Source organism: Pleurodeles waltl, chromosome 7 (genome assembly GCF_031143425.1).
Source record: "Pleurodeles waltl isolate 20211129_DDA chromosome 7, aPleWal1.hap1.20221129, whole genome shotgun sequence".
Taxonomy (NCBI): Eukaryota; Metazoa; Chordata; class Amphibia; order Caudata; family Salamandridae; genus Pleurodeles; species Pleurodeles waltl.
The window spans coordinates 1,196,360,946-1,196,385,967 of NC_090446.1; the positions used below are offsets into that span (position 1 = coordinate 1,196,360,946).

General features: G+C 44.1%; 1 protein-coding gene across 1 annotated transcript in view; it reads left to right on the top strand.

The window, feature by feature from the left end:
- USP43 (ubiquitin specific peptidase 43) overlaps positions 1 to 25,022 on the top strand; it is a 750,310-nt gene that overhangs the window by 242,312 nt on the left and 482,976 nt on the right. The gene's annotated exons all lie outside the window — the stretch shown is intronic.

Here is a 25,022-nt window from a genome sequence, read left to right on the forward strand (position 1 = left end):
CACTAAGACGTTTGCTAGTTCCTCACAAACTAGAGGGCAAGGTATGTGGGGATCTGAGTGCACTACGAAAATCCATGGCACGATTCTGTTAGCTGTTCCTTAAAATGTTAGCTATATTTTTACATTCACAGTTCTCTAATATTTTCCTAGGTTAATTAATTAATTATCACTATAATTGCTTTTCACCTTTTATACTCAAGGTTAGTGTATAATAAAAATGTGTAATTGCAACCCTGCAAATAAATCATGGTTGAATTCCTTGACTTCTTGGAACTAAGAGGGTGGGGAGGTGGAATATAGATAAATCATCTTGCTAGGAACTGTGGCAAGCCTGGATAAGTCTCTATAACGAGCCATGCCTGTGATATTGCCCATGGGTGTCACATGGTACTCTGGAGGTAGCAAACTGGTGGTGTCTCAATGAAAGGCTATCAGAAGCCACCTAAGGGGTAAACATGATGGATGGGGCAGCTGCATCAAACACGGACACACATGTGTCCTTACAATAAGAAAATAGGAAAGCCTTGAGTGTGGGAATCCCACTGGAGTCTCTGGCATACGTTGGCTAGCAGGTAGCTGTGGTGTCCTCGGGCACTTTAAAATGGAATTTCTAATTCTGCCCTCATAAGAGGTTCTCATCTCGATATTAGATGGGCTGTCTCAAGCTTGGTCCTTGAAGCTGGGTGGCTCAGAAAAATCATGGTGCCACCCTGGACCCTCACATCACTACGCAGAAACAGGACTAAAATAACAAACTCAACCAATTGCCCCTTCTCTACAAAATCGAACCATTCATTGCCCTACCCACCATTGAATATTTCTGCATGACAGACCAGTTTCTCACCATTCCACACACTGACCGGCTAAATGTCATTCTACACATTTTCTGCGTTTACTGCCACTTCCAGAAGTTTGTTTTCAACTCGGTCACCCTCCTTTTCTGCAGAGATAGAAACTCCGATCCCCAACTCCCCTCCTCATCTCTCCCCCCTGGCTGCTGCTGGATACTCCCTCCTACTCCTCAGCCTGCAAGGCTGCCCCGCTCTTACTCATCAGACAAATCATACGGAGCCCCGTGACCAGCTCTAGACCTGGGCGCATTTTTTCTTCCATCTAGTGCAGCCTTGGTGTTAATTACGTCTAATTATTACTCATAAATATTGTCTTCTGCTGAACAGACTTGGTGGACTACCCGACGTAGACACAGCTTTAAAAAAATTATAAATAAATAAAGCTGGAACAGATGGCGAACAAAAATATTACACGCTCGGTTCTGTGACTCACACGGTGACCGCCCCGTCCACTTCCGCACCTGCTGATGCGCAGGTAATGTTTCTGTGTAAACGCAGGGTCTGCACCCTGTGTCCTGTGTAATTAGACACAATGTCTAGTATCACCAGACCCGCTATTACGCTGGCAGCAGGCTGCAGTTTCAGAAGCTTTATATAGCTCCGCGCTGTCAGGGTCCAACCCTTGCCCCGTCCTTTCCAAGGACAGGAAACGGTGTTGAGCGAATCGGCTTCATAGTCAATCACCCCCTCTTGTGGCCAGACAGATAGGGTGACCGCCTGGCACTGAGGCAAATTCTGGACAGGACTGTAAAAAATTCAGGACAAAGGGTCAAAATTCAGGACAAAAATTCAAGAACAAACATCAGTTTTACAGACACACGCAAGGGAGGCCTTGCCTCACCATGTTGTCAGTGCATTTATTTACTCTTTTTTAACATAGCACTATTTATTCATTGTGGACCTTTTGTGATTGCCTCCTGGTGTGCTACATTCAGGTGTCACATTACGTCCTTGTTCAGTAGTAAATTAATGCCCTTCACGGCAAGGCCATCACCCCTACCCAAATCTACCTGATCTTTCCTGAAGAGAAAGTAACAGCAAAATTTTGATTATGTTTCTGAACATTTCAAAACCCCTGGCAAACAGTTTGGGAAACATTAAGGTAATTAACCTTATGCTAGTTTAAACAAATTGAACAAAAACATCTGGCTTACCCCAACCGCCCATGGACTTTCAACCCAATTTTTTTTAAAGGGGCAGGGCAGATGGTGTGGGTGACAGTCTCACACCTAATGACAGGATGTGATGTACCCATAACTTGTCTGTAGTCTCACTGCACTAGAGTGTATGTTTGGGACTCTACATTTATCTCAGAAATGGGAGCCCGGACTACCAATCAAAGATAATAAGAGTAGGATGAAATCGAGATCAAATGGGAGATCCACGGCAAGTAATTCAAAGGGTTGTTGCTAACAACTGGATAAATAAAGAAGAGAAGAACAAGGTGGGACAATTCCTAAAATCAGACAAGATGGGTCCACCAAGACTATTTGAAGGTATTGGGTACCTGGGGAGTTGTCTGCACACAGGAGCGAAACAGAAGGGGCACTGTCAAGTGGTTGAACAATCAACACCCATCCACCTTGGCAAACTCTTCTGGTGCAATGGTTCGCTGTTAGTGCTTGTGAAGGGTGAGCAGGGGCCAGACCCCTTGCAAGGTTGTGCAAGGCAATTGCCCGCTTAGTCCATGTCATTACATGGTTTTGAAATTGAGCAAAAGCCAAACTAGAGATCTTCAAAATATTTGGGATGTAAATTGCACAAACAAAATTTACAAATTTTAAAATGTAATTAGTGTTTCTTTAACATATGGCACTGTTTTCGCCTTCATACACAATTAGATCTCAGATTGAACTGGGAACCAGTTACCTTTTGATACATAGTGATTAATATCTACCATTCTTACACTGATTTCCAGGATGAAAATCTCGGCAGATGGAACGGACCCTCCAAGCCCAGTTTGCTTTTTGGTCTTCTCTTCTGCTTTCTCTAGAGGCCATGTGGCACTAGCGAAGATGGTGTGCTACCCCAATGATAGTATTATTTTGCAAACCTTCCCCTGCTCGTCTTTCATTCCTTCTTCAGACAGGCCACACATCTGATTTGGTCTCTGCAGCGCCATCGGGAGCTGTTTCCACTCTAAAGCTAACTGTGACTGCGGGTGGCTTAGATCTTCTGGACTTAGAATGCTTTTATTCAGCTGCAGATGTCCAATGGGTGGCTCGCTGGCTTTCTGCCCACCTCCCTGCATGAGATGGGGTTTACCAGTAAAGACTTTTAAGGAAGGCTTAATGCACTGCTCATCGTTTCCTACTGACCATTCTATGGATCACCATCCTGGGTTATCATGCATGGCTTTCTCTTGCCTTGCCAGAACCTGTAAACTCACTAACACGAAGAAACCCTATGCTCCTGCACTACCTTTGCTAAGCCTTCCCACTCACACAGGATGGCTGTGCTCAGAGCAACTCCATCAGTGGCATGTTGCAGGTGTCTTAAAATTGGGGACTTTGTTTCTGAACAGTGAGCTACTAAATTTCCAAACCCTTGTGGCAGACTACCATCTTCACCCCAGTCAACTCCTTACTTACAACCACCTTAAATAATCATTAAATGCCCTATTTCATGTCTGCTACCTAGCACTAACCCTACAAGAGGTGTGCCAGAAGCTCTGTACCATAGGAAATGGTGGTAAAATGATGGAATGGGTGTACAGACCTATCCTGCAACATGGAAACCACTCCAGGTCTTCTTGTCATACTACCTGGGTGATTGATGTAGCCAAACCTCTGCAAGATATGGACTAAAATACTGGACTTTCCCCACAAAGTATCCCACAGCTGTCACTTTAAGTAAATTCACAGTGCTTCCTTGTGAATGCATTCTGCCCGTTGCTTGCCATTGGCCTTGTGGTTTGTAACTCACAATTTGTTGCTTTCAATTTGCTGGCTTTATTTGTTTTAGGCTATGCAGCTTGAATTCGTCCCTTCCCTTGCCAAAACCTTATTTACAGTATCCTGCCGAGTGCTCCCTTTCTGTAAACAGGCCTGTAAATCTTGTTCTTATCTTATCATATTTGCTGTGCATTCAAAGAACAAAGTCAAATGTCAGGCTCTGTCTTCGGTGGGAACTTAGTGTTTACTTTCCTTTCTCTGACTTCAAAGTGAGATGATTTATGCGACAATCTTGCTGGATACTGGGGCTAGGAAAGAGTTTTTTCGATCACATGACAACATTTAAATAGACTTCAGAATATATCAGAATTAGAAGTACAAATCAAGCACATTTTTGTTAAATCTGAACTGTGCTGGAAACAAATACCTTTACATGATTAAAACAAATCATTGCATTAGGTGATACAATTTCCACACATCATCGTCTGTGCACAATATAGTTTGATTTGAAAAACTGTATATCTGTGCAAATGTAATGGTCATTTCAATCAAAAATGTGTTGTCTGTAATGGCAGTGTGTTACCACACCATGCATGCTCCACTCCACTCTGCTCTGTACCACTCCACACCACTGCACCCTACTCTGTATCACTCCACTTTACGCCACTCCATGCCATTGCACTCTTCTCCATTCAGAACCACTCCACATTATGCCACTGCTCTCTATGCTACTTCACACTATGCCTCTCTACTCTACTCTGTACTACTCTACTCTAAGCCACTGCACTTTACGCCTCTCTACACCACTGCGCTCTGCTCGTCTGCACGCCATACCATTCCAGTCTAGGCAACACCAATCTAATCCGCACAACTCCACTCTCTGCCACTCTGCAACGCTGCACTGTACGCCACTGCACTCAATGCTAATGCACTTTACTCTGTAACACTCAACTCTATGCCCCTGCACTTTACATCAATACACTGTACATCATTCTAATCTACTCTGCACCTCTGCACTCTATTCCACGGCACTCTACACTTCTTTACTCTATGCCATCACACTCTATGCCACTTTATGCAACTCCACTCTAACCTGCACTTCTCCACTCTAAGCCACCTCACTCTACTGTGAAATAATCTACTTTATGCCACTGCACTCTGTGCCACTGCATTCTATGCCACTGCACTCTACCCTGCACCTCTCCACTCTATGCAACTGCACTCTACTCTGAAACAATCTGTTCTACGCCACTGTACTCTATACCACTCTTACCACTGCACTCTAGTTCAATGCACTCTACACCACTGCAAGCTGACACACTGCAACACTGCTCTGGCCGCCACTATACTCTACACCACTCTGCTCTGTACTACTGCATTTTGCACCAATATACTCTATTCCACTGCATTATATGCCACTCTACTCTGCCCAATGCCACTCTATGCAACTGCACTCTACACCGGTGCACTCTAAACAACTGCACTGCCCTTTACTCTGCACCACTGTACTCTATGCCACTTTTCTCTGTACCACTCTACACCACTGCACTGACACTCTACTCTGCAACTCTTCACTCTACACCACTCTACTCTATGCCACTGCACTCTAGGCACTATACTCTACTCTACACCACTCTACAATACTCCACTCTGCACCACTCTACACCACTACACTCTATGCCACATGAGTCTACTCTGCACCCTATGACACTGCACCACTCTGCATTACTGCACTCTCTGCTACTCTATTGTATGCCACTCTACTCCACTGCACTCTATGTAACTCTACCCCATGCCACTCTATGCCACTGCACTCTGCGCCAATGCACTCTAAACAACTGCACTGTACGCCACTGCCCTCTACTCTGTACCACTGTACTCTACGCCACTGCTCTGTGCCACTCTACTCCACACAACATCACTGCACTGACTCTCTACTCTGCAGTGTTGCACTCTCCACCACCGTACTATACACCAATGTACTATGTACTACTGCATTCTATGCCACTGCACTCTATGCCACTCTACTCTGCATCACTCCACTCTACATCACTCCACTCTACAGCACTTTGCCCTACCCTGCACCACTCTACACTACACCACTGCACTCCCTGCAACGTGAGTCTACTCTGCAATCTATGCCACTGCACCACTCTACACTACTGCTCTCTCTGCCACTCTATTGTATGCCACTCTACTCCACTGCACTCTGTGCCACTCTACTCTGTCCCATGCCACTCCATGCCACTGCACTCTAAACCACTGCACTCTACGCTAACGCACTCTAAACAACTGCACTGTACCCCACTGGACTGTACTTTGCACCACTGGGCTCTACGCCACTGCTCCTATGCTACTCTACTCCACTCCACACCACTATGCCACTAGCTTTAAGCCATGCTGAACAGCAGCTACTCTGGTGTATAACATGGCTAATGGCTAAAACACATTAGCAAAGCCAATAACTCTTTGGTAGATGAGACCTATTGCTTTGCCAATGTTTGTTAGTACTATGAGGTACCGAAGTACCTGAAAGAACTGTAAAAAATACAATTACATCATAATAAAGGCTGCTACAAAATGCGCAAATACATTTCGGTTAAATAAGAAAAAAGTGCTTCTCAAATACAGATTTTAATAATATACAGTTTATACCTAGTGCTAAAAAAATGTATAACACTACATTAAAACCACACACTCCACAGCTCACCTTGGAACACCATTACAATACCTCTCTGAAAGAAATATCTTTGCCACCAGAAAGCTTCAAGTGAGTCCTTTTAGTAAAGTCAATGCAGGCTTTCAAGCACCTTTGCATTTGCAGATTTACCAGTTGCCCACATTTACATGTCTTTAGGGAAGGAGACCCCCTGGCAAGAAGGCCTTTTCTTATCTGTCTGCCCCTCCCTCCCTCAGAGCACAGGAGACCCCCTGCCTTCCAGCCCAGCTGGGGAAACAACTCTGCCCGTAATTTCACCCTGCCACGTTGCCCTTTAGGTGAAAGGCTAAAATTACGGACAAATGCCGTCCGTTAAAGCTTTCATCACGGACAACGGACAGCAGGGCGAAATTACGGACAGTCCGTGAAATTTACGGACGGGTGGTCACCAGATGACTTGGTGGTGATACTCCGTTTTCACTCTTTTAGTTACAGCCTAGAGTCATCGCAGCAGCCTTGCTTTTAAAAAAAAAAAAGAAAAAATAATAATAAAAATACATGCATATATAAATACGCTGAGGGTAATTCAGTCAGCCCTCTTCATCGATTGATCTGTGCAAGTGTCATTCACACCCATCCACCACCACTACATCAAACAGAATGGGGTCAACCCCATTCAGCCATTTGTTTACTTTGTTGTATTAACATCATCTTGCTTGTACACATCCGCTTAGAATTAGTCATCTTAAATCTCCGGTGTACTGGGCCAATCTCGGCTTTAATTTCTTTTTTGCAATCTGTCATTTTTTTTACTTACTTTTTTCTAGAAACATATGTGCGCAACATTTAGATGCTCACATTTTTACTGCTTATTACTTTTATACTTTAAATGTCGATTGCATTCATGGTTCCATTACAGGCTTGCTGAGGCTGGACCTGCTGGCTTTGTCAATCTTTCTTTCAATAAGCACCTTGCACATCTGCCTTGTCTTTCAAATAGAATCGACCCCTTTCATTCGGAATATGCATCAGGATCCTGCCACCCAATGATTTATCTCCACAAACACCTACAGCCCTTTGCCTATATATTTCATCACGGAATCAGGGCTGGGGCTGAAAGCACAGGTATGCTCAATTCAACACTGTTGTCAGCTTCTTCCTTTGTACTGTCAATCGATCAAGTGATGCACCGTTCCTGTGTAGTTCTCTACAAGCGCAGATATAGCGACTTTTATCCAACATTTCAAAGTTCATCTTTTCCCGTTTTTAGGGTCTAACCTCTGATAGCATGCGCTAACGCATGTGTATCACCAGCGAGAAACAGTTTTAGTTAGAAAAGGGTTTGCAGCCTGCCTTTGGCTTACCATTTATAGGCTTTCATGACGCTCTTCTTCACAGCCTCATAATTAATCACTGGAGGCCATATCATCATTTCTGGTCTCATCTGCGGAGCAGAGACCAAGTACTGATTGATTCACCTTAATCAGTGTAGTCTGCTGTTCCCAATGTGATTGAGGTACTATTTTCTTCCTTTAACTTCTATAGCCCTGCAAACAGAAGAGGCTTGACTATCAAAAACGTGCCCAGCAGGACAAACAACATTGTGAAGTTGTATTTTCTATAGTTAACTTTTATTTTTCCAAGTTTTCTTTTCTCACTTTGCACTCATGTTGAGTTTTCTTTTTAACTTCTAGTGCCCTGCAAACTGAAAGCACTTGACTGGCAAAAACATGCCAAGCAGGACAAACAAAATTGCAAAGTTGTATTTTCTACAGTTAACTTTTTTTTTATTTTGCCAAGTCTTCTTTTTTCACTTTGCCCTCATGTTTTGATTTTGCTCATGGGCGCTGTTCTCCAAGGATGACTATTACCTTGTTTTAAATATTGCAAAGCAACATTGTTTCTTTCTTATGTGTAATTTTCAAAACTATACTTCAACACAAAATTGTGCAATATGCCCTAATAACCCATTTCCACTCTGCCCCACTCCAAATCAAACCCCTCACCCCAATCCACTCAGTCCACCACACTGCTGTCCTCCCAACCCATCCCCACTCCAATCCAAAAAAATCTGCCCCACTCCAATCCAAAAAAAAACCTGCCCCATTCCAATACAGCATTCCAAAACAATCTGCCCCATTCCAATCCAAAACAATTTGTCCCACTCCAACCTGCCCCACTCCAATTTAAAGCAATATGCCCCACTCCAATCCAAAACAATTTGCCCCACTCCAATCTACCCCACTACAACCCAAAACAAGGTGGCCCACTGCAACCAAATAAAAAGTGCTCCACTTCAGTCTGCCCCACTCCAATCCAAAACAATCTGCTTCGCTCCAAAACAATCTGCCCTATTCAAATCAGCCACACTCCAGTTCAGTTTGCCACACTCCAGTCCAATGCACCACACTCCAGTCCAATCTACCCCACTCCAATCCAATCTACCATACTCCCAACCCATGCACTCCGATCTGCCCCCTTCAATCCAAAACAATTTTCCTTACTTAAATACAGCAATCCAAAACAATCTGCTGCACTCCAGTCACAACAATCTGCCTCACCCCAATCCACCTCACTCCAATCCAGTTCACCTCACAACAATCCGCCCCACTCCAATCAGCCTCACTCCAATCCAAAACATCCTGCCCTATTCCAATCTGTCCCACTTCAATCCAAATCAATCCGCTCCAATCTAAAACGGTATATCTCACTCCAGTCTGCCCCACTACAATCCAGAAAATCTGCCCGACTCCAATCCAAAACAATCTACCCAACTTCAACCTGTCCCAGAACAATCCAAACCAATCTGCCCGATCCAATTCAAAACAATCTCCCCCACTGGAATCAGCCCCATCCCAATCCAAAACAATCAGCCCCACTCCAATCCTAAACAATCTGCCCCACTCCAGTCCAAAACAATCTGCCCACCCCAATCAAAAGCAATGTGCCCCAGTCCAATCCAAAAGAATCTGCACACTTTAATCTGAAACAATCTACCCCACTCCAGTCTGTCCGCTCCAATCCCCCACTCCAATCCACCCCACTCCAATTTGCCCCACTCCAATTTCCCCCACTGCAATCCAAAATAATCTGCCCCTCTCCAATCTGTCCAAGTACAGACCAAAACAATATGCCCTACTCCAACCTGCCCCACTCCAAACCCAAAACAATCTGCCGGCTGCACTCCAAAGCAATGTGCCCCACTCCAATCCAAAACAATCAGCCCACTCCAGTCCAAAGTGATGTGCCCCACTCCAATCCAAAACAATCTGCCCTACTCCAGTCTGCCTCACTCCAGACTGCCCTGCTCCATTCCAGACCTAATCCAATCCACCCAAGTTCTTTCCAATCCACCCCACTCCATCCCCTACTCCAGTCCACCACAATCCACTCCAATCAACCCCACTTCAAAATATCCATTCCACTCCAATTCATCCCACTCTACCCCACCCTACCCCAATACAGTCCACCCCACCCTAATCCACCTCAATCCAATCCACCCCAATCCACCTCATTCCAATCCACCCCAATCCAGTCCACCCCACTCAATCCAATCCACCAACTCAATCCAATCTACTCCACTCCAACCTGCTCAATTCCAGCCCACTCCAGTACAATCCACCTCACTCCATTTCTATCCACCTCATTCCAGTCCACTTCACTCCCATTTAATTAATCCAACTCAATCCAGCTAACCCGACCCCAGTCCATTCCACCCCACCTCAATGCATTCCACATAGTTCCAATCCACCTTACCACACCCCACTCCGATCTATCCTGCGCCAATCAGCCCTAGCAAGTCCACTTTCAATCTACTCCAATCCAATCCTACCCACTCTACTTCAATCAACCCCACTCTACTTCAATCCACCTCAATTTACCACAACCCACCACAATCCAATCCACACCACCCCAGTTCAGTCCACCCCACTCTACTCCAGTCCACCCCACTCCAACACAATCCACCTTAATCCACCTCACCCCCACCCCACTCCTGTCCAATCCACTCCACCTTAATCCACCCCACACCTTTCCAATCCACCCCACACCTGTCCAATCCACCCACTCCAAACACCTTAATCCAACCCAAACCACACCAATCAAATCCATCCCACACCAATCTAATCCATCCTACACCAAACCAGCCCCTCACACCAATCAAATCCACCATAATTCAAACCACCCCACCCACACTACATTCCAATCCACCCCACTCCATTAATCCTACTCCAGTCCAACCCACCACAACCCATCCTATTAAAATCCAGTCCTCTCAAATCCAGCTCACTCCAAAAAAGCCATTCAACTCCAATCCACTCCACAACACCCTACCCCACCCACTTCAATTCACCCCACCCACTCCAATCCACCTGAATCCAATCCACTTCACTCTGCTCCAGTCCACCCGACTCAATCTAATATTACCCACTCTGCTCAAATCCACCCCACTCTGTTATCATCCACCCTACCCCAGTTCACACCACCTCAGTTCAGCCCAATACAATCCACCCTACCCCAGTTAAACCTACCCCACGCCACCCCAATCCACTCCAGTCCCAGGGGCGTAGCTTGATTTATAGGACTGGGGTGGGGTGTGAGCTTCAGATTTCCCAATAATCACATAACGTTGAAATACATTAGATGACTGAGGCACATGAGGGGCTTCGGGGCAGCGGAAAGAGAGGGGAATGCAGATTAATAGGTGCACTAAGTGAGGTAATGCACATTATTTTGTGAAATAACCAACATTTTTTGAGTATTCCCAAACAGACTGAGTTTGGGGGAGGGAACGGACGAGAGAGAGACACAGAGAGAGAGGGAGAGAGACAGATATATATATATCACCAATGATATATATATATATATATCTGGTGAAATCCGACATGACACCTCACCATAACTGACTAAAAGCCCCTGTACCCAACTATTCATCACAAGATTAATTTGTCAGGGGGGTATAACACCTCCACCTGAAGCTACACCTCTGTCCGGTGCATCCCACTCCAATCCACCCCACTCCAAACCACCTTAATCCAACCCACCCACACCAATCCAATCCAACCCACCACAATCAATTCCACCCTAATCCAATCCACCCCACTCCATTCCACCCCACTCCAATCCCCACTCTAATCCAACCCACTCCAGTCCACCGCACCCTACCCCACTCCAGTCCAATCCACCCTATTAAAATCCAGTCCAATCCAATCCTCCGACTCCAAAAAATCCATTCCACTCCAGTCCACCCCACGCCACTCCACAAAACCCTATCATACCCCAATCCACCCTACCCCAGTCTAGGCCACCTCAGTCCACTCCAATCCAGTCCACCACACTCCATGCTAACCCACTCATTTCCATCCCACTTCTTTCCAAGCCCCCCCACTCTACTCCAGTCCAGTCCACTTCACTCTTGTCCAAGCCACTCCAGTCCAATTCACCTCACTCTAATTCACCCCACCCCAATCCACCCCAATTTAACTCACCACACTCTAATCCAACCCACTCCACCCCAGTCCAATCCAACCCACTCCACTCCATTCCACCCCACTCCAATCCACTGCTCTCCAGTCTATCCCACCCCAGTCCACCCCACTCCAGTCTATCCCACCCTGATTCAATCCAGTCAACCCCACTCCAATCCACCCCGCTTCACTCCACCCCACCCCAATCTAGTCCAATCCACCCCACTCCATCCATTTAACTCCAGTTCAATCCACTCAGTACAATCCACCCACCCCACTCCAGTTCACCCCACTCCAATCCTCCCCATTCCAGTCTAATCCACCCTACTCTAAATCACCCCACTCAAAACCACCCCAGTCCACCCCACCCTAGTCCTATCCCTTCAGTACAATCTAATCACCCCACTCCAATCCACCTCACCCCATTTCAATCCACCCCACTCCGTTCAACCCATCCCACTCTACTCTTTCGATCTACCCCACTCTACTCCATTCCACTCCACTACCTCAGTCCACTCCAGTGCACTCCAACCTATTCCACCCCACTCCACAACTTTCCCTGCCACTGAACCATTGATCGCTACTCTCCTCCACTCAACTCTGACACTGTACTCTCCCTACTACACTCTACAACACTGTACTCCCCCACTCCACTCTACAATGCTCCACACCACTAGCTATTAGCCATGCTGAACAGCAGCCACACTGGTGTACAACATGGGGAAAACCCATTTCCAAATTCAATAGCTCTTGAACAGGCGTACCTATTGGCTTTGCCAATGCTTGTTGTGTTTGTAGTCACTATACATTTTGAGAATGTTTGATATGAAAGTTTATAGAAGTTGAAGGCACATTGTCCTTAAGAGCAAGGCAAGATGTTGCTCTAGTGATGAACAGTTTGATACTAGACAACTCCTAGCATAGTTTTACTAAAAATGATCCCATGTGCCCTAAAAAAAAAAAAAAAAAAAAAAAAAACATTTTTAAAATGGGTGTGGCAGGCTTCGGTTGATGCCTTTGGCAATAGGAATTTTTTTCACAGGCGAGTGCATGCCTCTGAAAGGATTCTAGGCCACATGTGGCCAACTCTTAACAACCTTTTAGTGGCCCCAACTTTGCAAATTTCCTTTGTCCCAGTCCTCCTCTGGTGCATTGTCTGACTCTTCCGCAAGCATTTTTACTGAAGTAGCTGAGTTGAATTCTACTGTGTGCTCCAAAATTTTGAATTTGGCATGTACCAGCATGCATTCTAAATGATGGCAGTACTTCCAAACACTGCTTGATCAATCTCAACCATGAACTTATGTAATGTGTATTTGGGTGCGTTTTCCATAAATATGAAAGGTAGTCTCCATGGTTTACAAGGCAGCATAGCCTCAATCCCTAGGTAAATTAACTAGTCACTATTCCCTACTGTGGCAACTAGGATTCACTTCTGTGACTGTGATGTGCAGTGATCATGTTAACCTGCTGAGGTTTCATTTTCCAGAGTGTTAGTTTTTGTGCTTTTACGTGAACGTGAAAGACCAGCTAAATGGTTAGAGAGTGTTTTTTTCTTTTTAGCTCGCTTTTGCCCTGGCCTCCCACTATCTGACCCTGCTCCCATTGTACTCAGGATCACAGTGTCGATATTTTTTAATGCACTTCAACTTCTAATGTTGCAGAATATATGTTGTAAATGCTAGGTGGGCAATAGGGTTGTACGACCAGTGCCATCACCCCGCGCGCCGAGCTGGAGAGGTGTAGCATTTTAAATATTGTATGGGTTTGAAAGCTCTAGCTGGAGAGCTCTTTGTGTGCCCAGCAATATAAAGGCGGTAAAAAAGTCATGATAACTCCGGAGATTAATGAAACTGCAGAAGAAATAGTTTTTTTCTAGCAGTTTTGTTAAGTGGTGCAGATGGTTAATGTGCCTGCTGCAAAGCACATGTAGCTTGTCGAACATAGAATTATATTTTATGTAAATAGCTCAGTGGATTACTGTTTTTGTTGCAGGATCATTTGGTTACTTGCAGTTCGCACGCAGCTCTTTGATGCCAGGTTTTAGCTCACTTTTCTTCATTAGAAGGATTGTAATTTACAAACTGTAAGACACAGATTTAAAACCTTATGTTTCTCCCCCCATAACACCTGTCTTTTCTTGCTAGAAAGGGTTCGTTTGGGTAGAAACAAATTCTTATTAGTAACACCAGCCCCAACCACTGTTAGATTTTCTATCCTGAGTTTGTGCTTCTCCTGAACAAGTACTTTTAAAATGTATTTCCTACCAATATGGATGACATGTTTTTCCTACACCTTGAGGTCCTCAAAGTATTATGTAACATTTTCTATACACTGATTTACACACTTGCATGATTTGTCTAGCGTGTATGTGACATAAAGTGCTCTGACAGCCTGCATTTGTATGAGTAGAGCTAACAAATAAATTCAATATGCCCGAGAGAGGCGCTATGGGGAGATGAGTGGCACCCTTGAAGGGTGGTAGTTAGAGATTCTGTGGCGAAGGAGGTAATTTGGGGGTGCCAACAAAGATTGTCGCACCGGAAGCCACCAGTGCTAACGCCGGCCCTGCATACATGTATGTAGTGCCATGATATCCAGTGATCATACCTCCTCTAAAGGAGCTACTTGGAAGCCTATGCAAGTATTGTGTTGATGGCTTGTCCTTGCAGCAAGGGTGCATGCATGCTGTTTGTAACACAGCGAGAATAACCCGAGCATGTGCAAAGAGGGAGGCTCTTTGATAAGCTGGTACCTCTGAAATGATGTGGAGATGCGGCAGATTATCAATTCACTAAGGTTTGTTACGGTTTTGATTAGTCCGTCTTCTGAAGCCTTAAAAGGTGTGTGTGTAGGCCAGGGAAACGAAACCACAGGGAACAGGCGCGCGACCTTTTCAACCCCTATATATTTCACAGAACAGAATGAAACGGTTTTCTCAATGAAAGGTTAAAAAGGGGGAAAGTCTCAAAAGAATAATTACAATAGTGACTAACTGTAAGTAAGGTATTTTTATTTCAGCTGAAATTTTCAAAATACAAACGATTTTTTTTTTTTTATCCAGCATGTTCATTGAAGTAGGAAGAATGTTAGGGCGCAGTGTTGAAAAAATCGCCACTTGGCGCTCTGCTTTTGCAGCGTGAAATACGGAGACTCCTGTACTTTTACAGAGTAGACCCAATGGCCACTTCCTCCCTCCTATGTCCACTCTGTCTAACCCTGGGAGTCCAGGTATCCGTATTTGCTGCACGCTTCTCATTAGTCTACCATATTATTTTACAATTAATGTAGCCACCGGTGCCCTCTCCTTTATCTGTTGTAAGTGGCTTTGTGTGATTGCATTTGAAAAGGCACTGTTCTATCCATCCATCATGACTATTAATTAGGTTGTGATTGACTTTTTTAGGCCCATTGTCTGCCATGCCCGCCCTCCTCGCTTCGCAAAAGCATATGATAATCATATTTGTTTAAAATATTCCATGATTTGGAATGACCCGCACTGTCCCTTTAACCCTTTCCAAAGAGCTACATCCCATCACCACTCATTTAAATCAGAGGCATTGGAGTTAAGACACTCACTCAGTATCGCACCGTATGATTCTATGACGCTGGGAGCCAGGAACACATTTTGAAAAATAAGCAGTTTTTTCATGACCTGGTGATTGCAGTTAATCTTTACCTGTTTGATTTGCAATATAAATCACTTCCTAACTCACCCCTCTGTTCCAAGTCCGGGGACCTCTCAGCACAGTATTTGACTCATTTTCTTTTTCTATCACACCTCCTTTGAACTGAGGAGCCTAATAGACACTTGTTTGTAACCGGCATGTTGAAGGTACATTAAAAAGAAAAAAAAAAGAAAAAAAAAACTGCTTGCCAACAGGATAGTAATACTTAAATTCCAAGTCGACGGTGAACTTCCTGTCTTGACCTGTAAAGACACTTTGGGTACAATATGAGTGACAGGCTGATCCATTTTAAACTTGCACTGATGCCACATAACAGGAAGTTCCGCCTCAAAGCAAACATTGCCATCTGCCATAAAATGGCCGCCTTGACGAGCTTTTCCGCCCATGAAGAAACGTCTTGATGAGTTATTTGCTTGGCATTGGCAGCTTCAGAGACAAAAAGCTCCTGGTTTAAGCAATGACATGCAGAGGATAAGGGTTTGTTTTAAAATTAATCCCTTATGAGTTTGACACTTAGTTGAAGACAGCAGTCATACTAAACCCAGCCAAAAGTCTCTATTGCTACACGTTAGGTAGACGAGACCTGTGTACAAAAGAAATATAGGGGTTGGATTTCAGGCCCTGGGATTTCTAGAGGACTTTATCGGTGTTGCAGGCCCCAGGAGGCAGCTGAAGGTGGGGACAAGCTAGGTGTAGCCAGCAACAGCAAATCTAGAATACTGAAAAGGGGGATGCTTTTGGTGCTGACCTGCTCACTTCATGTACAGACGCTACACTTCCGTGTTAATAAGTCAACACACATTGCCTATCCTCCTTGTGCATTGGGTGACCATGAGAAAGGAAAACGTTGTGCAAGCAATAGCCGAAAATGAAGAAACCGAATATAACAAAAAATAAAACAACGAAAAGTGACAATGTGTATTTTAAGATATAATATAGAAAATCCATTAAATGTTGGATATGTATTTTGGACAACTTCTTTGCAGCTAGGGTTTTGGTAGAGTTCAGTGTAGGTTATGGTTCAGATTGAGGTCACTGATAGGCTTTCAGTTAGTGCTGTGTTTAGGGTTTAGGTTTGAGTAATGATAAGGGTTCGATTTATAGTTAAAGCTAAGGTTCACTGTGCCTAGGTTTATCTTTAAGACTATAGTTAATGTTAACTCGAGGTTAAACATTTTTTTAATGGGTAGGATTTGTGATAGGGAAAGGGCAAGTTTTAAGATGATTTAAGCGATGTTTGGCCTCTTCCTTATTCTACATCATAATTCACTGTGGTCTCTTCACTATAATCAGTTTCTTTCAAAAGGCATGTTTGCTGTTAAAGGAATCTTCTTCATAATCAAGTGGATTTTTCCTTATTTTCTCCATTGTCCTCCACGATTTTTACACCTAGTAGCAGTAGGCTCAACAGTAGCTGATGCTCTGTTGCAACCAGGTGAAGAGGAATGGGTGGTACCAGTTGGGAGGTACGTGGTTGCACCAGAGCGTCTGTCTTTTGCATGTCAACCTGGTATGTAGTCTTCTCCCAGGCAAATTCCTGTGAAGGATGCATTTGATTGTTATCGGTGGCTGAGGCCAGATGGACCATCACTGATAGCTGATCCTCCTGGGAGAATGGGATCCTAGTGGTGTATCTCCCGGGAGGACAGAAAGATCCACACGAATGCCATTTCCACCTGGGTTTAGCACAATTTCACTGAAGCTGCTAGTGAATAGAACAGATTGAAACACGTCAACATTTTGTCTTGTTAAAATTCGTCCCTCTTTTTCTTGCGACATAAGCCGTTCACAACTTATTTTAAACCAGTGTGCAAACCTATTGTGTCTGTGACCAGATTATAGTGATTCTCCAAGTTCCTTGTGTGCGTTCTGTTGGTGTAAGAGCCAGCGCAGTGTGAGGACGCAGCTTTGGCCACTGCACTCCTCTCCTGTTGTTGGCCAATTTGCAACACTTACCTGGTCCATTCACGAATTAAGAAACTGGCATGGAAAGGCTGCATTGATGCCCAAAATACGCAAGACCTACTTCCGCCCACAACACTAGTGGAAAGGTGGAAATTAATTGTAGGAAGTAGTGATGTTTTCGACGATCACTAGCATCTTAACATCAGAGGAATGTTAGAGTACCTTTACCATATGCCCCCACACTGAGGCAGTTTAGGCAACTGTACACTTAGGGTAAATAGGAATGAGTCGTGACCCGAGAAGGGTGCTCATATTGAAGTCATTCAGCAGTAATCCAGTCAAACATTTCACAAACATTTCACCATTTCACAGTATGAGAGCAAAATGTTTACCACGCTGGCCCCTGAGCCCTAACACCAGCACTTGTGGGTCTAAGGGGGCAACACCATGCCACCGACTGAGATTTCATCATTAGTCTTTGTATTTGTGTGAGAGTTGAACTCTGTCTAGAAAAGTGTTGGGGCACAACAAAATCAAAGAGAAAACTATTAAAAATCACCAGTTAACAATATTGGACTATTTGCAATAAAACCGCGTACATACAGTTATTTTCACAGGTTGTGTTCTGAATTTACAGCTGTGTTTAGTCTGAGGCCTGGCATTTTCTGTAGCACCGCTGTGGCCCCCTTGATGCTTCATAGCTGCCCGGCTAGTCTTCCAAATAACTGGTGTTGCCCTCCCTTTGTGGTTCTTATTTATTCGATCTTGGGATGATGTCACGGTCGATTGGGCCTTCTGGGATTTTGAGACTGTCACCGATTTTCCTAGCAGAGGCTGGATTCACGGAGTTACTGGATTAAGTGCACCTGCCATCTATTCCTCCACGGGCAGAAAGTGGTTTGCTTTCCCGGTAAAGTGCATTTCTAGGCAGGGCACGGAGGGGACAGACGACCACAGACTCGGCGGCAACCAGCAGGCCTTAAATAACAGTTAAGCATCAACAGGTGCCAGAGTTGGCTTTGCTGTCTCTGAAAAGTATGGCCGTATTTGTCAACTCCACAAATGAAGAGTGCGGAGAGATGGCTGCCGCGATGGCTCGTAAAGAATCCTTTGGCAGGTTTATGAATAAAGGCTGTCGGCAGCGAAGCGTGATAAATCTAGGCAAGAAAAGACTGCAGAAGGGGCGCCTACCTGACCGACCCGCCGGCTGAGAGCTGGTGCTCTGCAGAGGGGGCTCCTTAGCGCGTGCTTGTGGCATTTCTTTACATGCATGTTGTGTGCATTGCAGGCCTCAGTTAGTGCCTGCAGAACTCCCTTTCAGATTTATTGTTTACACAGGCATCGCAGGAATTGTTTATTGTTGTCATAGGCACTGCAGGAATTGTTTACACAGGAGCGGAAGGAAGGAATGGTTTATTGTTTGCATAAGCACTACAGGAAACCTATACTTAGCAATTGCAAGATTTTTTTATGGAGGAATTGCAGGTATTGTATGTTTGTATAGTCATTGCAGGAATTGTTTACACAGGCATCGCAGGAATTGTTTATTATTTGCATATTTATTGCAGGAATTGTTTGCACAGGAATTGCAGGCATTGTTGTTTGCATAGGCATTGTAGGAAGTGTCTACACAGGCATTGCATGAATTGAGGCATTTGACATTGCTTATTGTTAGCATAGACATTGCAGGAATTGGTTATGCATGCATTACCCCTTTCGTACACAAACATTGTAAGATTCATTTACTGCATATGACAGATCTAGTTGACACGTATCACGTGGCCCTAACTCACGTAGAAGGGCTCTTTCTTTCACTGATATTTGCTTCCTGTGAAGAGCCACTTGAATGACCACTTAGAAAGACTTTTACAAACTTGCGAGGGTAAAGAGGTGGGGACTGTTAGCCCGTCAGTCAGAGGGACCAGTGACGGTAGGCGGAAAGAAGTAGGTGGCCATTCACTGCTTTACTTAACGCCGTGTTGTTGGGTTTAGAGTTGAGCCTTGTTAGTGGAGATTTGTCCTCCTGTAGCACTCATACCTCGCCTTGTAGAGAGGTTGCACTTTCAGGGAGGCCTTACCATTTGGTGGGCTGGTGAGGATGGGACGGTCATGGGTGCACTTATTTAAGGGCTTTTGAGCTAGGGCAGGTCGATCTCAAGGCTTTTTGTAGTCAAAACAGGGATTTTATGGCTAATCTTAAGGCCGGAGATGAGGCAAGCAGAGCTGTCCTTCAAACCTTGAAACATGGGGATGGTTTTGCATACGTCCCTCATGTCTTTGTTCTTACAATAGTTGAGATGGTAAACCACCACCTCCACGACCAACGCAAGGCTCCTTGGTGTTTTGTCCACCACCATGAGCTGCAGCTGTTTTTCAGTTGTAGAGTGTATATGTGCCATCGTGCCTTTTTTACACCATAATGAAGAGAGGATAGTATTGTCCAGGCTTAAGCAATGAGCATCACCATAGAGAATTGTGTGCTATCTAGCAGTTGTGAACCACTGCACCAGAACCAAAAAGGAAGGGGTGAATACACGACTTGATGCTTTTACATGTTGAAGAGCATACAATCTATATCTGCTTTGAATGTGTCAGTCTCTCACTCAATTTAGAAATGCTTCAAAACCTTTCTTTTAATCTCATAGCGCACCAGAAACAATTCTTCATTTCAGCACCAAGAAACAATTCCAAGCTGAAAGTTATGCTCTGTGAATACCAACTGATACTGTTTACTGTACATGAAACAGCGCAATCAATTATCTTTGGTAATATGAATGCGGCCTCTGCTCCTTTAAAGTTGATTTAAAGGGAGGAAGTTGATATATAGACTCACTTTTAAACAATATAGACTTTATTGTTAAGGGAGTGTCTACAGTAACAATTCACTATTCATTACTATTTTTCAAATCAAGTGTTTAGGAAAAGGAATGAAATGTGCTCTGGTACATGATCGACATTCATGTATTTCAATAGCACACTCTTACTGTGGTGGTTTTGGGGAAGGAATTTAACAGGTGTTGGCAGAATCGGTGATCCAACCAATTGTCATATAAGATGATGGTCACTACACACCTCACTAATTCCAGCTTCCTAGCTCAGCTCGTAATGTCTGTGCAAACCATCAACAACTTTGTGACTTACAGAACTACTGCAGCTTTGAGGTGTACTTTCCCTTATTATTCTGAAGGTGGATAGTGAAGTTAAGAAAGCAGAAACTATGTCAAAGAGTTTTGTAGACTGAAAGCCATGCAAGGCAAAGAGCTGAGTCTGTACTTTCTTATCAGGTAAATTATGAGCCAACATGGTCTCAACTTTCCTTCAAGGCTAAGACAGTTGATGGAAAATCTGATTCATGTTCTTGCAATGTAAATGCATCAGAATCATAAGGTGATCTTTTAGAAGGTGAGTGTCTGTCTCTGACCTGTGATTACCAATACTGCTCATCCACAGCTACGGCTGAGAGTCAATTGCAGAATGGGTACTTTGCCCAGTAGCTCAGGATGCTTAGTAGGATGGGCCAGAGACATCAAGGGTAAAAGGCTTCAACCACCACAGTCGGGCCCAATAACCCCTGTGTGTCCCATGACCCACTGAAAGGGATTCTGTCAGACAACTTTAAGGGTAGAGTCATTTTACAAATTCTTAACATCGCAAGTAGTCATTGTCTTGTGAGCATCAAGAATAAAGCAGCAGGTAACCGGAGTCCAATGTGATGATGTACACAAACTATTGCAAACCAGTTTAAAGAATGAAGCATACCTGTGCTTTAAATCTCAGGCTGCAGGCCATTTATAATAGTCATTGTTTAATGTATTTGAAGCCCCATCATCATCATCCAAGCCCTCAGCCCCAGGCATGAGCTACTTACAAGCATCACTATTGAAGTGATATTTCTTGACCTGGACACATCTTTGAGCTGACTTTCATCAGGCTTTCAGAGCTGAATAGAATACAGCAGTCTAGATAAGGCATCCACATTTTGATACAATGCGCCAGAGTTGGCCCCCAGATCTAAACACAACACTTCAAGCCAGTTTGTTAGAAAGGGACGCAGTCTGCCTGAGATGGGCACCTGAAATGAGTAAATAGATGGAGGGATGAATTCATGAACAAAGTGATTGAATGAATGAGAGTTATTATATACACTCTGCGTGATAGACTATTGGACACAAAGCCTCATTTGTGCCACCTAGGAAGTGACAAAATACTCACTTTATTGGCCTCCCAAAATGGTCACATAACTCCTAAATCTCCAGTAACAAACACAATACATCTGAGGTTGTTTCCAGATTGAGACCTTCCGTGTCACAGGTAACCCCCAAATGAGCTAGCACTACTCCATATACTCTAGCTAAGTCATTGATAATTCAATACAGTACTTCAAACACGACACAGCATTCCACATGAGTCCTCTTGTACCAGATGGAACACTCCAGATGCTGCCTCAAAAAGTAGTAATAATACTCCAGTTGAGGCATTGAGAAGTAGACACAATAGACCACATGAATCCTAAACATAATCCTTAGCTGTGATGTCCACAGTGCATAATTGTATAACAACCTTCCTTTCCTTCTGGTTTTACTAATCCCCTTCCTCCCCCTCCGAGGAAATCTAGCTTGAGAAGAAAACCTAAAGATGCGGAAATGCTCAGGGGAAGGCAATGGGAGTCTGCAATACTGCTGCCTGTGCCGATACTGTTCTGCTTGTGTGATGGATATTTGTACTGGTGTGTCTGTGCTGTTCATGGCTCTGTGTGCTACTGGAGCTTCTGCTTCTCTGCTCAGTGCTTTGAGTGTTGTAAATTAGCACCTGTAGTTTTAAGTGCCACATTTTCTGAATACCCTGGTACAGAAAAATTGTAAATTTGTGGAGTTTAGTATAAAAATCGAAGATACCATTGACATTGAACTGTTTTAAGCAGATACTGCACTCCAATCTGTGTAGTACTCTTGGTAGCCTACATTTTCAGGGCCAGGTATTTTGAAGGCTCCAGCACAGAAAAAAACAAAATGTAGTGATTTTGATATGATTGTTATAAATAGTTTAATGTCATGTTGGTGACCCACATGGCTTACCTTAAAAGATGCGTCTTACCTTTTGACAGATTCTTGAAGTTATAATGGACAACTTAGTGGTATCAGATTGGGACTGTGCGTTTTCCCTACTGACCAGAAGGCTCTAAAATGTCCTTGACTGGATATTTGTGTTGAGCGGTCATGGATTAGCTCATGGGAGGTGGTGTGATGATTGAGAATGATATAGTTCAACACAATTATTAGACAAAGAATGCATAATATATATATACAGCTGTGCAGAGAGTAATATGCAATTTGTTACCATTGTTGAGTGTGGGGAGGGTCCATGACTCAGTAAAGGCAAAGCCTTGAGTGGGCCATGAAGCCTATACCCTCCCTTAACAATGGTAACAAATAGCATATTATACTCTGCTCTTCTGAATATATGGTTTACGTCATAGAATTTTTCAGAAGCATTTGTTTAAAAAACAAACTATCACCGAAAACCAGGATGCAAGGGGTTACATTTGTGCAATGTGGTAAAATCACATTGTAGAGGTATCAGTTAATTGTTAAATGCGATCTGTGAGTCAGTAATCACTGTCTAATGTCGACTTTGCTGTACTGTGGTAATAACCTCAAATGTGACCATTTCACTATAGTAAAAAAATTGCCTTTAATAGTACAGTTGCTTTGATTATGGTGTTGCACGTACTACATTTATTTTCACTGCCATTGAAAAAGTAAGACTACCTGTCAGGTTATTGCTTAAAAAGAAATTCCACTTTAATAAAAACACCGGAATGACACTACGGTATAAACGAGAAAGAGTGGTGGTTGTTCCCTGTTACTAGCCTAACCTTTCATGAGACATTGAAAAACAAAGGGTTATGTTTCTAGCCTGGTTCGTTGATTGGTCCAGGTGCGCGATCCGCGATTGGTTTGGCAAAACCCGTCATAGGAAACAGCGGACCAATATTATACGAGGGCTCAGCAGCACGGATAGCTCTGGAGTTGTCCTCAGTGCTGAAGGTCTTAACCCTGACCTGTAGGTACGCGGATAGAAGGCACATGCAACAAAGTGTCATTACCGTGCGGCTTTCACTGCTGGCTCTCGCCCAAATGTATATTCTGTATAGCTGGCTTCAAATAATACAACCACGTCAAATAAACTGAAATCAAAGCTAGGTCAAACTTGGATAAAGTTATACTTTTGCTAGTTCTTGTTAGTGTTAAATGTTCAAGTCTTCCCAGATCCTTAGGGTCTCCTGGCACTGCACAGTTGCAATCAGAGGGTCACCATAGATCAACAGAACCAATGTATTGTGTTATACCAGTGGTGGTTTAAACAGTGCGGAATCAGTGGGCACCCAGGTGCCAGGATAGCCTACTGTTACCAAATGAAACTAGTATATCGGTTGAGCAGCCGATTGTGCTCAAAAGTGTTACCACGTTTATGAGACATACTGTTGTTAATTGAGGATTATATAACTCTGGCCTCATAGGTGCTAGCCACGTGGTGCCAATGGTCCTCTGTCTAGGGTGAAGTGGAAGAGGGATTCACTCACTTTCCCCTTTCCACCTTGAAGCAGTGCTTTTGTAATCCATTATCAGCTGCGGCAGAAACAGTAGCAGGACCACGGAGTAGAGATTAATAACATAGGATCTGGTGGAGCAGGGTCTAGCTGGTTACTGCGCATCTTCAAAGCCTGTCTGCATTGAGGGGTTCACTAAGCAACTTCAGGACACTTTTCTTGCACGTATCTGAAGGCTAGTGATGGGGTATAAGCTTTTGTCATGCCCATTGCTGGCTAGGGGCTATCAGGGATCGGGTTAGGGTATCCCCACTTTCAGTAAAAGCTCACATGGTGGATGGGAGCAGTTCCTCATGGGTTTACACACATCTGGTCATTGTTTTGTTTGGCTGGTACTCCCATTGTCTCTGGTGAGGGACTCTCTCGAGGGCTTTGGGGGATCTGGCTGGTTTTCATCTGTTCTCCGAAGGTTGGCTGGGAGATCCCAGACAGGTAGAAAGTTAAGCAACATGGCTATCTGCAGCACACCACTCAAAGGCCAAGAAGGATCGCGGGTCTCTAATGTGACCGATTCTTAAAGCTGTTCATATAGACATTTAGACATGAGAAAGGGTTTCCCAAAGCTCCCACAGTAAGATTTCAAGGATTTTTTGGCATCCCTTGTCTTGCTCATCTGCTTTGCGAAGCCACAGCTCTGCCTGCCAGAAGCCATTCCTCCAGACTGATCTTCTCTGAGCTCAGTTGGTGGCCCAGTCCAGTGCTTTAAATGGAAAAATAGAAGTGCTTGTTTGTGAGAAGCGCCGGTACTCTCTAACTAAAAGTATTACGTTTTTCTTGAGATATGCCGGTACTCTCCCTCTCAAAATAAAAAAGTGCTGGTACTCAGTACCGGAGAGTACTGGCCCATTTAAAGCACTGGCCCAGTCCTTAAACGAGACAGGGTTCATCTTCCTGGCCTGCTTGCTGAAAGGAATGGATCTCCTTCACAATGCCCGTTTCACATCCCCTT